Raw genomic sequence first — 15505 nt, forward strand, 5'->3', positions numbered from 1 at the left:
AGTTCTGAGGATGCATGGTGGTGACGGTTGCACAACACTGTGACTGTACTGAACGCCTCTGAATGGGTCACTTGAGAATAGTTCAAATGATAAGTTTTATGCTATGTGTTTTTTACCACAATGAAAACAATGTAAAAAAAAAAATCACTGACTTCGTTTCCAGTCTAGCACACAAGAAACTCAGAAGTTGTCACTGTCCTAACAGAAAGTAAAAAGCCAAAAAATCAACATGTCTTCTTAGGTCTGTACGAGAAATGAGGTCACAGGGAAAATTTCAGCCCCTAGAATTGAAGAGACAGGCAGATACAGAGGGTTAGACTTACTGGAGCAGAAACCTCCACAGAAACCTTGGGTAGGAAAACCTGAACTGTAATTGACAGATAGCTGGAGACTCCTCATGGATGAGAATGAGAGATACAAACTCTAGTGGAATCTAGTCATCAGGAGACACCTCACTTTTGTGAACTTCACCTCTGGGAACCTGACCAAGCTTTCACAGTGAATACTGGAATTTCAGTGAATGTGAGAGAGAAATTCCTTAATGCCTCTGACAGGGGAAGAGGAAATATATAGTATTTTTAAATATGCTAGAGCATTCTGTTCTTCTTAAAAAGACCTGCCTTCAGGAGAAACTATTTTACCAGAGCCTAAAGGGATTGGATCATGGAAAAAGCAAGAGAGTTCCAGAAAAGCATCTATTTCTGCTTTATTGACTATGCCAAAGCCTTTGACTGTGTGGATCACAATAAACTGGAAAATTCTGAAAGAGATGGAAATACCAGACCACCTGATCTGCCTCTTGAGAAATTTGTATGCAGGTCAGGAAGCAACAGTTAGAACTGGACATGGAACAACAGACTGGTTCCAAATAGGAAAAGGAGTTCGTCAAGGCTGTATATTGTCACCCTGTTTATTTAACTTATATGCAGAGTACATCATAAGAAATGCTGGACTGGAAGAAACACAAGCTGGAATCAAGATTGCTGGGAGAAATATCAATAACCTCAGATATGCAGATGACACCACCCTTATGGTAGAAAGTGAAGAGGAACTAAAAAGCCTCTTGATGAAAGTGAAAGAGGAGAGTGAAAAAGTTGGCTTAAAGCTCAACAGTCAGAAAATGAAGATCATGGCATCTGGTCCCATCACTTCATGGGAAATAGATGGGGAAACAGTGGAAACAGTGTCAGACTTTATTTTTCTGGGCTCCAAAATCACTACAGATGGTGACTGCAGCCATGAAATTAAAAGACACTTACTCCTTGGAAGGAAAGCTATGACCAACCTAGATAGCATATTGAAAAGCAGAGACATTATTTTGCCAACAAAGGTTGGTCTAGTCAAGGCTATGGTTTTTCCAGTGGTCATATATGGATGTGAGAGTTGGACTGTGAAGAAGGCTGAGCACTGAAGAATTGATGCTTTTGAACTGTGGTGTTGGAGAAGACTCTTGAGAGTCCCTTGGACTGAAAAGAGATCCAACCAGTCCATTCTGAAGGAGATCAGCCCTGGGATTTCTTTGGAAGGAATGACGCTAAAGCTGAAACTCCAGTACTTTGGCCACCTCATGCAAAGAGTTGACTCATTGGAAAAGACTCGGATGCTGGGAGGGATTGGGGGCAAGAGGAGAAGGGGACGACAGAGGATTAGACGGCTGGATGGCATCACTGACTCGATGGACATGAGTCTGAGTGAACTCTGGGAGTTGGTGATGGACAGGGAGGCCTGGAGTGCTGCGATTCATGGGGTCGCAAAGAGTTGGATATGACTGAGCAAATGATCTGATCTAAAGGGATTGGGGGCAAGAGGAGAAGGGGATGACAGAGGATGAGATGGCTGGATGGCATCACTGACTCGATGGACGTGAGTCTGAGTGAACTCCAGGAGTTGGTGATGGACACGGAGGCCTGGCGTGCTGCAATTCATGGAGTCGCAACGAGTTGGACATGACTGAGCGACTGAACTGAACTGAACTGAACCTATTGAGGTTTTATCAGAGTCTAATTGGCCTGGGGGAAGGAAAATACCCAACTCCAGTCCTCTCTACCCATTCTGCCCCATCTAAGGGAGGGAAAAACAGACATGCTTATGAAGCTCATGGCCCAGAGACACAGGCTCACTAGAAGACTGAGACCCATTCATAAGACTGTGGAATGCTTCCCCTCACCCTACACCTTATCAACACTTCACTAAAAACCTGTTTACTAGAGTTCCTTTTATGCAGCTTGGCTTTCAACCAAAAAAACTACAAGGCATACTAAAAGGCAAAAACACAGTTTGATGATACAGGCAAAACATCAGAACCAGACTCAGAAAGAGCAGGGATGTTGGAATGACCAGACTGGGAACACAAAATAACTTTGATTAATATGCTAAGGATTCTAATGGGAAAAGTAGACATCCTGCAAGAATAGATGGGCAATGTAAGAAAAGAGATGGAAATTCTAAGAAAGAATGAAACAGAAACATTAGGGATAAAAAAGTCTGTAACAGAAATGAAGTGGTCTCTGCCCTCCATGAAGATGCATAACATAAGAAACTTTCCAAATAGAACAAAAGGGTTCAGATAGAGGGCAACCCCCCGATTAAATGTCTGTTCCACATATCATGTGGGTTCAGGCTGGACCAACTCAGACACGTCTCACCCTTCTCCTGACAGATGCTAGAAGGGCTGAATCAGAGGATGGAGGTATTGCCTTGACCTTGATTTTCCTTCACCAAGTTTAAGTTCATGTTCACAGTATTCAAAAGAGGCTCAGTAAGCCCAGCCTAGTAGGTAACCTAAGGACAGAGGCAAAAAGAGTTTTAATAATTGTCCTATCTTTCCCTGTTCCTTTTTCCAGTCAGCTCACTCTGCCTTCTGCTGCACTTTGAAGTGTATCACAAAGGCTGGAGCTGATTTACTCCTGAGCATCCATCCAGTCCAGCTCTCAAACCAATTAACAAGTGCTTTGCCCTGGGACTGGGCAGGCGGGTGCTGCTAGGATATTATTACTCAGCTCTCCAACCAGGCTCTTGAGAGAAGAGCGGCCTTTGCATCCAGAAGCAGCAGACACATCTCTTTAAGGGAGATGAGGACAGTGTACAGAGGTCTGAGGAAACCCAAGGGGTCGGCCACCCAACCCAGAAGGGAGGCTAAAGTCAAGGAAGACTTCCTAGAAAACCCAATATTTCTGATAAGTCTAGAAGAAAGAATAGGAATTAACTCCATTGTGAAGGAAAAGGTACTCCATTCAAAGTACCCGTGTGTGCAGAGTTCCCGAGGTGTGAGAGGGCAAAATATACTCAAGGAATAAGTGCTGGGAGAGAGCTCAGAAATCCAGTCAATAGGTGGCTTATCACTTGTTAGTGCATCTCAGACCCCCTGGGGACCTGGTGAGTGCTACCTCAGATTTGAGCTCATACGCACACACAGAGAAACTGACATCCACTGTCCAAGGATCTCCAGTTAAGAATTCTTTATGTAAGTCAATTCTTCATTCACAGATGCCCAAATAGGCCAAGAGAATGTCAAGGTGGCAGTCACAGCAAAGCATTGCCTCTGCAGCAGTATTTTCTTTGGTCTCTCTTGTTCAGACTCGAAACTCACCTTAAGTGACTAATGATCTTTATTTCAAAGCGAAGCAGGTGAAAGCTGACTGCAAGCTTGGCAAGCATGGAGACAGCTTGACAGCTGATGTGCTTCACTGCGGGGTAATTAAGTGCCAAGTCAGATTTTTCTGAGAAGGCCCAAACACCACAATAGCCAGTCTTTTCTCTGAGGCAGTTGGTTTTCTTCATATAGGGAAGCTCAAATCCCCTCCTTGTGGCAAGGGGGTGGGGGTGGGGGTGGGCAGGGCATGTTGCAGAATAAGCTTAGGAGTAAATATTATGGAGCTTGTCTGGGAATGAACTCAGGGTGTCAACATTCAGGGTGCAGATTTCCAGTTAATCCCTAAGTCGCAGTCCAGCCTCTACCACACCCTCACCTTTTCCCTATACTGTGGCCACTAAATCTGGGCCCTCGCAGGTGCAGTTTCTGTAGATATTCGATCCCGGGTATCCTCTGAGGGGTGAGTGCCTGACTGCAATGGGTCAAAATGCCACAGAGGCTTGGGGTCAATCCTCTGCCTCGTCTTCACTTCCTCCACTACCTGGTTCTCCCAGCGCCTGAGCCCTCCGGGGTTCCGGGGTGAATGGGCTGTTCCTGGATACACGCCCCTCCTTAGGTAGGACGGTTGACTCTCCTCCATTTTGCCAAATCGTTTGCCACTCCCCAGCCAACTTACTGTCTCCATTTGCTGTCTCAGGGTTGGAGCTGTCTCCTGGTTTCATCAAAGATAGAGAGGGTGCTTGCACATTCTCTCTGTGGTCTGGAATGGCTTTTATATTTTATAAAGAGAGAACAGCATAGACATAAGACTCAGCTACTCTTAAATATGCTTAACAATACTGAACTGCACACTGAAGAATGGTGAAGATGCTAAATTTAACGTTATTTGGTCTTTTGCCAAAATTAAAAACAAAACAAAACTCAGCCATCTTAAAACCAGAAGTCTCCCTGTTCGGTTTTCTATGAATTTTGAAAAACAAAAACAACAAGCCATTTCCTTGAACATCTACTTACGTGTAGAATGTGGATACTTTTATTCCTTCTATACAATTTATTGAGATAATTACAGGGAATATCTAAAGCTGTGGTTCTCAAAGTGTGGTCTTCAGACCAGCTACATCAGCATCACCTAGAAATTTGTTGAAATGCAAATTCTCTGGTTCTACCATAGACCTACTAAATCAGAAATTCTACAATCTGTGTTTTAAAAGCCTCTCCACAACTAAATATTGAGTGTTAGCTTTGTGACTGCTGATAAATAGTTAAATTGTGAGAATCACTCATCTAGAGCAATATGGGGGGAAAGAATGAAATTAAGCATAGGTTGAACATCAAAGGGAGGATATAACTCCATTACATGGAGAAAAGGTAAAGGAAATCATGAAAGTGGGGTAGTAGGTAATTCATAGACTGGCAACCATGTATCAGGCACCATGCTTGCCCATTTACATATTTATGTAATCTTCAGCTTCCTTGAAAAGAATTATTCCCCCACTTTGCAGATAAGAAAACTGAGGCTTAAGGAAGGTAACTTAGCTTCTTAAGAAGGATTTCAACCAAGATCTGCCTGATTTCTTAGGTCCTTCTCTTTATTTTCCACATCTCCCTCTTTTAAAATTAACCCCAACACTGAGAATATCTCTGGATATGGGAGACAGAGAAAACCAATAACCCTATCCATCCTTCAAAGTAGAACTCAAATGTCACCTCTTTTGGGAAGTCTTCCAATACTACCTTGCTCAAAGTTAACCTTCCCATAGCTCTTTGCACTTACGTGTTTCAGAGTATCTTATATACCTTATTGTAGAAGTTCTCAAATCTTTGGTCCCAGGATCCCTTATGAATTATTGACATTCATAGCAAATGAAGCTTCACCTAAACCCCACAACTTATGCAAAAATTAACTCAAAATGTATGAAAGATTGGAGGTAAAATGTTACACTACAAAACTTTTAGAGGAAAAAAAAAAAATCTTGAGGACCTAGGGCTGAGTAAAGAGTTCTTAGATTTAACACCAAAAGCATGATTCATTAAGAAAAAAAAAAAAAAGATAAATTGGATCATTCAAAATTAAAACTTTTTGTTCTGAGAAAGAGACTGTGAAGGGGATAAAAACACTAGGAGAAAATATTTGCTGATCACATAACTGAAAAGGTCTGGTATCTAGAATATATAAAGGACTCTCAAAACTCAAGAGTGAAAACAAATAATCCAACCAATTAGAAAATGAGCAAAAGACATGAACAGATATAGCAATGAAAAGGATATACAGTTGTCAAATAAACTCCTTCCTGGATCATAGCCTTGTTGTGGCAAAGGGGCTTGCATAACCCAATGAAGCTATGAGCCATGCCGTGCAGGGCCACCCAAGACAGTACCAGAGCACCTTACCTGTGTCCTGAGAAACCTGTATGCAGGACAAGAAGCAACAGTTAGAACTGGATATGGAACAACAGACTAGTTCAAAATTGAGAAAGAAGCACAAGAAGGGTATATAGTGTCATCCTAATTATTTAACTTATATGCAGAATATATCATGTGAAATGCTGGACTGGATGAATCACAAACTGGAATCAAGATTGCCAGGAGAAATATCAACAACCTCAGATATTCAGATGATACCACTCTAATGGCAGAAAGTGAAGAGTAACTAGAGCCTCTTGATGAAGGTGAAAGAGGAGAGAAAAAGCTGGCTTAAAACTCAACATTCAAAAATCTAAGATCATGGCATCCAGTCCCATCGTTTCATGGCAAATAGAAGGTGAAAAAGTGGAAGCACTGACATTTTATTTTCTTGGGCTCCAAAATCACTGCAGACAGGGATTGCAGGCATGAACAATAACGCTTGCTCCTTGGAAGAAAAGCAATGACCAACCTAGACAGAATATTAAAACGCAGAGACATCACTTTGCTGACAAAGGTCCCTATAGTCAAAGCTATGATTTTTCCAATAGTCACATACGAATGTAAGAACTGAATGTAAAGGCTGAGCACTAAAGAAATGATGTTTCCAAACTGTGGTGCTGGAGAAGACTCTTGAGAGTCCTTTGGACAGCAAGGAGATCAAATCAGTCAATCCTAAAGGAAATTAACCCTGAGTATTCATTGGAAGCAGTGATGCTAAAGCTGAAGCTCCAATACTTTGGCCACCTGATGCGAAGAGCAGCCTCACTGGAAAAGACCCTGATGCTGTTGCCAAAATCTTGGCTCCCTGTCCACCAATGCCAAATTGAAATATGGAGACAGAGTTTGGAGGAAATAGAAAAGAATAGGTTTATTATTTTTACCAGGCAAAAGAGAAACATAGCAGGATAACACCTCAAGAACTGTGCCCTCCTTTCTCAGGAAAAGGAAGAGGTTTTATATCCTCTTGAAGGTCTTGCTTAATTTTCTCTCCTGCAAAATTTCTGAATGGCCACAGCTGGCATCAGGCAACTCAGCAACTGGTTCTTGTGTCCCTGAAGTTATTGGCCCACGACCTTGCCAAAATGCAGAATGCTACAAGAGAGTGTATGGAGGAAAGTATGCCAGGGGCAGAGTATAATCTATATCGAATCAGAGAGTAATTAGCTTTGTGAAGGACAAATCCAACTACAAGTATTTGTTTGTAGTAACAGTTAAAGAATAACCAAGATTGTTTAACTCTCTTAGGCCTGTTTGACTTGTATGTGCCAAAGATTGTTCACTCATTTCTGTTTTGCTGCAACAAATTCCCCCCGTTAGTTATTGCCTCTGTTATCAGTGGAGGAAAGGAAACAGGCATTGTTCTTGTCTGACTGCAGACAAAAACTTCAGTTTTGCTCCATTTGACAAACATCAGCTGCCTGGCCCAGGGGCCCATCCATCTCCTACAACAATGCTGAGAAAGATTGAAGGCAAAAGGAGAAGGGGGAGGTAGAGAAAGAGATGGTTGGATAGCATCACTGACTCAATGGACATGAATTCGAGTAAACTTTGGAATATAGTGAGGGACAGGAAAGCCTGGTGTGCTGCAATCTATGGGGTGGCCAGAAGCCAGACACAACTTAGGGAAGGAACAACATGTGAAGGTACTTTCAACATTATTACCATCAGGAAATAAAAATTAATATCACAATGAAATATCCCTACACAACTATCAGAATGGCTAAAATAAAAAATACCAATGATACTATATGCTGGTAAGGATGCAGAGAAATCAGATCACTCATAAATTCCTGGTAGGAATGTAAATGGTATAGCCACTCAGGAAAAGTTGCTGTGATCTGTTACAAAATTAAGCATGTGCTTACCATACCACCCAGTAACTGTACTTTGGGGCATTTATCCCAGAGAAGAGAACTTAAGTTCATACAAAAGTCTGTACATGAATTATGAACATTCAGGTACTTTATTCATAATAAAGCAACTTTATTCATAATAGCCAGAAATCAGAAACAACCCTAATGTAGAACAATTAAACAAACGGTGGCCCATCTGTGCCTGGAACAGTCCTAAGCTGTAGCAGGAAACACGCTATTAACACTTGCAACAACATGGATAGGTTGCAAAGGAAATATACTGAGAAGACCAACCTCAAAACGTTATGTAATATAAATGAATTATTCCATTTATATAATATTCTTGAACTGACAGAACTACAGAGTGGGAGAATAGGAGTTAGGGAGGGAGGGAAGGAGGTGGCTGTGTCTGCAAAAGGGCACTGAGGCACCCTTGTCACGGAACTGTTCTGTGTCTTGACTCTGGGGGTGGTCACACCAATCTCCACACATGATATTGCCGCACAGTACTGAACACACTCACAAATACAAGGAAAATGGGTGAAATCTGGAAAAGATGGGTGCAGGGGCCAGTTTCCCATTTGTGATACTGTACTGAAGTTATACAAGACATTACCATTCAGGGAAATTGGATGAAGGGTACTCAGATCTCACCATATTATTTCTCATGATTGCATGTGAACCTACAATGATCTCAAAATTAAAAGTTTAAAAAAAGAACTAAAGGCCATAAGAGTCTTTTGTTTATTTAGGCTCTGCTCTGCTGTGCTTAATCGTGTCTGACTTTGTGTTACCCCGTGGACTGTAGCCCACCAGGTTTCTCTATCCATGGGATTCTCCAGGCAAGAATACTGGAATGGGTTGCCATTTCCTCCTCCAGGGGATTTTCCCAACCCAGGGATCCAACCCAGGTCTCCTACATTGCAGGCAGATTCTTTACCGTCTGAGCCACCAGGAAGCAATATTTAGGCTATATTACCAAATTTGAAGTTAAAAAGGGGGACATTTTAACAGTATTTATTTAGTGACTTATCTTTGAAACAATAATATGCATAAATTTAAAATGTATAAATACATAACAAAACATTCTGGTAAAATACAAGTCTATTTTCAAAAATATTGAGAAGAATGACCATATTTTACAAGTTGACAAACCACTTAAAAGTCTGACTTCAGAGACAACTGGATTCTCATGTCCATTTCTATATGCTGTGATATCACATATCATGCAGCTTCTGGAAAATTCCATTGTACACACATGGAAAACTGAGAGTAAAAGGGGCAAACAGAGTCAATATTCTTATGAAAATAATACAGATCCCCTAAAAGGGTCTCAGGGACCACAGCTGAGAAACCCCTGCACTTGTGTGACACATGTGTTCCTGCACGGAGTGAGGACCAGAGAACATCTTCATCTCTATGTCCAAGCACCTTGCACGGTGACTGGCACAAGGCTGAGAAGAGAGGAGGGGAAGGAGAAAGGAGGGGCCAGGGGACAGATATCGCCAATCTGGTCGACCGTGTATTACTTCAGACATTCAGTTGAGTCAGAATAAAGGTCAGCATGTTCTGGTGTAGCTTGGCCCCATGGAACAAACATTGCTCTGAGAAATCAGTTGGCTCCTGGAGCATGAAACCTGGGTCTGCAATGACTGATTGGCCTTTTGAGAAAGGTCTCGCAGTGTCAGTTTCTCATAGTCTTGAACTTGAGGTCTCTCCACGCTGCTTAGCCTTAGCATGGTGAGGACATGGCTAAATGGGCTGTGCAGAGACACAGTAAACACTTCTCTCTTGCCTTCTTTCTTTCCCCTCGTGCTCCTGACTCCCTAGGTCACCCCCCCCACCCCCACCAGCATCCTCAGTGGCCCATCTCGGTCCACTTGGTCCACAGCTGCTCTGGGGAGAGGAAAACAGCTTCTAGTCACTAGGCTGCCAATTGTTCTCAGTCTCATCCAAGGTATTCACCAAAGCACAGTTTATCAGAGAACGTAGAAAAGGCACAGGCTGGCTTAAAACTGCCTCTAAAAAATGCTTTTTGGTATCTGCTTTGTGCCAGACACTCAATCAGATGGTGGGATAGTTTCAGATGATGACCCTTGCCCCCATTTCAGGAAGCCCCGGCTCTAGTGGGGATATGACTTGACTCCACACTGGCTGGGAACAGGGACTCTGAAGTGAAACGAGTTCCTGGTGAGGAGAAATCACCTCTCATAGGATCCAGGAGAGAGGTGGATTGTGTCCTTGAAAGGAAAGAGAAGACTGTTGCCAGGCAGGTGGAGGAACAGCACACCAGAAAGCATTGTATTAGGGAAGATGGTCGATGGTGATCAAGCCAACCTCAGGGAACAGTGGGGTAAGTAAAATGAAAGTCTATCCCTTTCTACCATCACAGTCTAGGCTTAAGTGGTCTTCTGGCCCCGATAGTGACCCCACAGGGTCAGGGACCCAGGCCTATCCCTCCTGATGCCCCCAACACCTGAGGCCTGGCCCTCATCTGTTTTGTGGTTCAGAACCATCAAGTCAGCCAGTGGGAGTGCACAAGCAGAAGGTAGGCACGCTCCTTCCTTCTGAAGGCACAATTCGGAAGTTGTACACTTTACTTCCCATTTGCCAGAGCATAGTTGCAAAGGAGTCTGGGAAATGCAATTTTAAAATGCAACCGTCTATTGCTCTATAAGAAATTGGGAGACAACTAGAGGTTCCTGCCCCAAGCACAGAGGTGAGAAAGTGGAGGGAGTTTTGAGAAGCCAATAACTAGGTGTGTTTAGAAGTTGTAGGACAGAATAGGAAAGGTAGACTTGAGTCACAGGTTAGAAAGGGGCCACTTCATTCTGTAAGTCAGGGGTTTCAAACTTGAGCTCACAGCAGCATCACCCTTGCTGGAGCTTAGCCCCTCTTCCAGAGTGTCTGATGTAGTAGGTCTGCAGAGGAGTCTGAAAATGTACATTTCCAACCAGTTCAAGGGCACTGCTGGTTCAAGAACTTTGGTAAATGTGGAGCCACGGTAAGTTTAGACAGAAGAGCAAGAGAAGAGCAAGTCTGTATTTCAGAAAGCTGATTCTGTTACAGTGACAGGGAACAAACTGTACCAGAACTTCCCAGAGTACTAGAGCTTCTCACCCTCTTGATCCTTAATGTTCCTGAGAAATTTCATTCAAGAAAAATGGAGATGACAAAAAGCCTGCAAAGCAGAGTTCATGGAACTCCAGTGCCCAAGTGCCACTCCCACACCTAAGTTTTTCCATCAATAATAATAATGAGGACCATTTATGTGCCCAGGTTGCCAGATGAGACAGATCAAAAAGTTGGACAATGTCCCGAGGCTGTAGGGATTCGCACTTATCTATCCCATAGGTTGGAGAGAAAAGCGGTACAACTCTTGAAAGGCAGTTGACAATCAAACCAGAATTCTAAACGCCTATACTCTTTGACCCAATGGTTCCATTTCCAGGAATTGAGCATATAGATACACTCATGTTTATGTGCAAAAGACAGGTTATTTAATGCTCATTGTACTGGCAAGAGATGAGAAACAATCTGAATGTCACCCACAGAAGGTTGCTTTAATAACCCATGGTGCATCTAAAAATGGAATAATGGCAACCCTTAAAAATAACGTTAGGGCTTCCCTGGTGGCTCAGTGATAAAGAATCCGCCTATCAATGCAGGAGACATGGGTTCAATCCCTGCTCTGGGAAGACCCCACAAGCCACGTGGCAACTAAGCCTGTGTGCCATAACCACTGACCCTGTGGTCTAGAGCCCGTGAGCTGAAGCAAGAGAAGCCACCGCAACTAGAAGCCCATGCACTGCAATTAGAGAGTAGTCTCCCCTACTCAAAGAAACTATAGAAAAGCTGGAGCAGCAATGAAGACCCAAATAAAAAATAATTAAAAAAAAAAACAACAAAAAACAGATCTTAGAAGCCAGTTTAGAATAATCACAGTTAGAGATAAAACATATGTCTCAGTATGTGTGTCAAGGGGCAGAACACACACACACTGAGACATATATTTTATCTCTGTCTGTCTGTGATTATTCTAAACTGGCTTATAGATCTACATTTGTATACATGTCTATATGCTTATGGGCTTCCCTGGTGGCTCAGATGGTAAAGCATCTGCCTGCAATGCAGGAGACGTGGGTTCGATCCCTGGGTCGGGAAAATCCCCTGGAGAAGGAAATGGCAACCCACTCCTGTACTCTTGACTGGAAAATTTCATGGACGGAGGAATCTGGTAGGCTACAGTCCATGGGATTGCAAAGAATTGAACACAACTGAGCGACTTCACTTTCCTTTTTCACTATATGCTTATAAATGCAGAGTACATTTCTGAAAGGATTTCAAGAAACAGTCTGCCTCTCAGGATAGGAATTGGAATGGAAGTCCAGGTTGGGAAGGAAACTTACTTTTCACTGTAGCCTTTTTGTTTGATTATTTCAACCCTGCATATGCATTATTTATCTAAATAAATAAACATAGAAGCACTGCCATGTTTTATTTCACTAAATCTTCAGAAAACCTGGAAAGAAAGTACTCTTACTATTCACAATGTACAGGGAGCTTAAATCATTTGGGGAAGGGGCAGAGGGGGAATGGAAGGACTTCCTTTGTAAATATTCCCCCTGGCTGATTTCCAGCTGCCACCCTGACGTCACTGAGCAGAGCTTGGGAGAGATGTGCATGAACAGCTCTCATGAGCCTTGAGGAAACAGCTCCAGCACAGCCTTGTAGGGGAACTTGCACCCCCAAACCAGGCACCATTGACTCTTCCCACTTCATACCTGAAGTGATTATTTTACAACAACAAAACAAATGTAAGCAAATAAACCATTTCAGGACCTAAGAGCAGCTTCCAGGGATCTTTATAGACACTAGGGCATTTACTTACAGTATAAACAACCTGCTTGCACTAAATTTGAAACAGAAACCCAGAAATTAAAATTAAGCATCTGGGTTTTATATTTGCAAATTGCTTTGCCATTCTCTTTATGAAATACTGCACACAGCTATATAAACATAAGGCAATAAGAGAACAATAAATAAATCAGTGTTAGTATTCTGTCAACACAGCCCCACATTCTTACCAGGGCCAGCCATCTAAATTAGGAAGTTGGTTTAGAAACTCTCCCGGTGGCTTGATTTTTTTTTTCTTCTCCGGTGGCTTTAATGGGAGAGGGTGAGTGAGAGGATCAGACAGACTCTGGTTTGAGCTGTGTTTCAGCTCTGCCATTTGTGAGGTCCCTCGGGCAAGTCACCTCACCTCTGAGTCTCAGATTACTCATGTGTTAAGTGAGGACAGGGCCCACTATACAGATTTGTACAGGCAAGTTTGCCAAGTTTAATAGATAAGGTTAATGTGTGGTCTACACCTGGATATAAGGCAAGTGGTTTTCACCATAAATTATCCCTCAGAGGAAAGTGGGAATTGCTTTGTATTTCATTTTTTACAAAGCCTCACAGTCTTTCGTATTACCTAGACTATCTCACGGAGAAGGCAATGGCACCCCACTCCAGTACTCTTGCCTGGAAAATCCCATGGATGGAGGAGCCTGGTGGGCTGCAGTCCATGAGGTCGCTAAGAGTCGGACACGACTGAGCAACTTCACTTTCACTTTTCACTTTCATGCATTGGAGAAGGAAATGGCAACCCACTCCAGTGTTCTTGCCTGGAGAATCCCAGGGACAGAGGAGCCTGGTAGGAGGCCGTCTATGGGGTCTCACAGAGTCGGACACGACTGAAGCGACTTAGCAGCAGCAACAGCAACAGCAGCAGCAGACTATCTCAACTACTATATTTTTTAAGTTATTTTCTATGTATTTGTTTGTTCAGCTTCACCAGGTCTTAGTTGTGGCACGCAGAATCTTTAGCTGCAGCATGCGAACTCTTAGCTGTGGCAGGTGGGATCTATTTCCCTGACCAGAGAGTCTTAGCCATTGGACCATCAAGGAAGTCCCTCTTCAATTACTTTAAACAACAAAGTATTGTTTGCAAAAGACCAATTTACAGAAGTCACCTGACGAAGGGGTTTAAAAAGAGTTTTTGACACAGATGTAGTCATTATACTAGAGAAGGCAACGGCAACCAACTCCGGTACTCTTGCCTGAAAAGTCCCATGGACGGAGGAGCCTGGTGGGCCACAATCCATGGGGTCACTAAGAGTTGGACACAACTGAGCGACTTCACTTTCACTTTTCACTTTCATGCATTGGAGAAGGAAATGGCAACCCACTCCAGTGTTCTTGCCTGGAGAATCCCAGGGATGGGGGTAACCCTAGTGGGCTGCCGTCTATGGGGTCACACAGAGTCGGACACGACTGAAGCGACTTAGCAAAGATGCAAGCCTCATAAAGAGGACTTTAAAAAGGATGTTGTGATCACAAATATCAACCAACAGGACACACACAAAAAAATACTGTCCTAAGATTAAGTGAACTGGGACTTTAAGTATAAAATATCTCAGTGACAACATCATATAAAGCTCAGAAAGTTCTGGATAACAAACAAATTATATAGGAGTGAAATGTATGTCATCTAGAAAGTGAGTTGGGTGATTCAGAAACCATCTGCCCATGAAATTTTCCAGGTAAGAATACTGGAGTGGGTTGCTATTTCCTATTCCAGGGGTAATAAAGATATGAGGTCAAAGATGCACAGGATGAGATGCAATAAAGATGTTTTGTAAAGCGTCAGTTTGGGGGAAAAAAACAGTATTTCTAAATTAATATATAATATATGTAAATAACATTTAAGTATATTAACAATATTTAAAACATGTACATACCTAAAATAATACATATTATACATAGACATTTGATAATTTCATCGACGTCTTAAGAATTTATATATTCAAGATGGGCCTCCAAATATTTTCTTTTTTGCAAACTTCTCATTGTGAAAAATGGGAGGATCATTTTATATTGGGGATCGTCTATCATGGAGACATTATTCAAAAGCACTTAAAACTCACAAAGCTCTGTGTGGTTGTGACAGGTACTATTAGGGCTGATAATACAATTTTTTAATCATGATTGTTCTCCCACACATTGGGTTCTTTAGTTGTGCTCTTCTAAGCCCTTACCTGGATTGGAATTTCCTAGTCTTCAGTGGAATTTCTTAGTTGTGTGATCTTGGGTAAGTTGCCTAAACTCTTCTGCCTCAGTTTCCTCATCTGTAAAATAGAGATAAAGACAGTATCTCAGAGGGTTAAGAATTCAGCAAATTAGTATATGTAAGAAATGTATGGGGAGTATGGAGCATAGGTGCAAGTTATTACACATAAAATGGATGGACAACAAGGTCCTACTGGGAACTACAGGTCCTACAGAGAACTATATTCAGTGTCCTGGGACAAACCATGATGAAAAAGACTACAAAAAAGAACGCATATATAACTGAGTCACTGTGCTATGCAACAGAAATTAGCACAACATTGTAAATCAACTATACTTCAATTTAACAAGTGGTGCTGGGAAATCTGGTCAACCACTTGTAAAAGAATGAAACTAGAACACTTTCTAACACCATATACAAAAATAAACTCAAAATGGATTAAAGATCTCAACGTTAAGACCAGAAACTATAAAACTCCTAGAGGAGAACATAGGCAAAACACTCTCCGACATACATCACAGCAGGATCCTCTATGACCCA

At 42.3% G+C, this 15505-nt stretch overlaps 1 long non-coding RNA gene across 1 annotated transcript in view; it reads right to left on the reverse strand.

Annotated features, from left to right (window-relative positions):
- The window catches only part of LOC113903311, a 36825-nt gene extending 21807 nt beyond the window's left edge, over positions 1 to 15018 (reverse strand). Inside the window, exon 1 of the long non-coding RNA XR_003514073.1 lies at positions 14934 to 15018. This is a non-coding gene — a long non-coding RNA (uncharacterized LOC113903311). The remainder of the gene's footprint in view (positions 1 to 14933) is intronic.
- Positions 15019 to 15505: the final 487 nt, after the last annotated feature.

Source organism: Bos indicus x Bos taurus, chromosome 13 (genome assembly GCF_003369695.1).
Source record: "Bos indicus x Bos taurus breed Angus x Brahman F1 hybrid chromosome 13, Bos_hybrid_MaternalHap_v2.0, whole genome shotgun sequence".
NCBI lineage: Eukaryota > Metazoa > Chordata > Mammalia > Artiodactyla > Bovidae > Bos > Bos indicus x Bos taurus.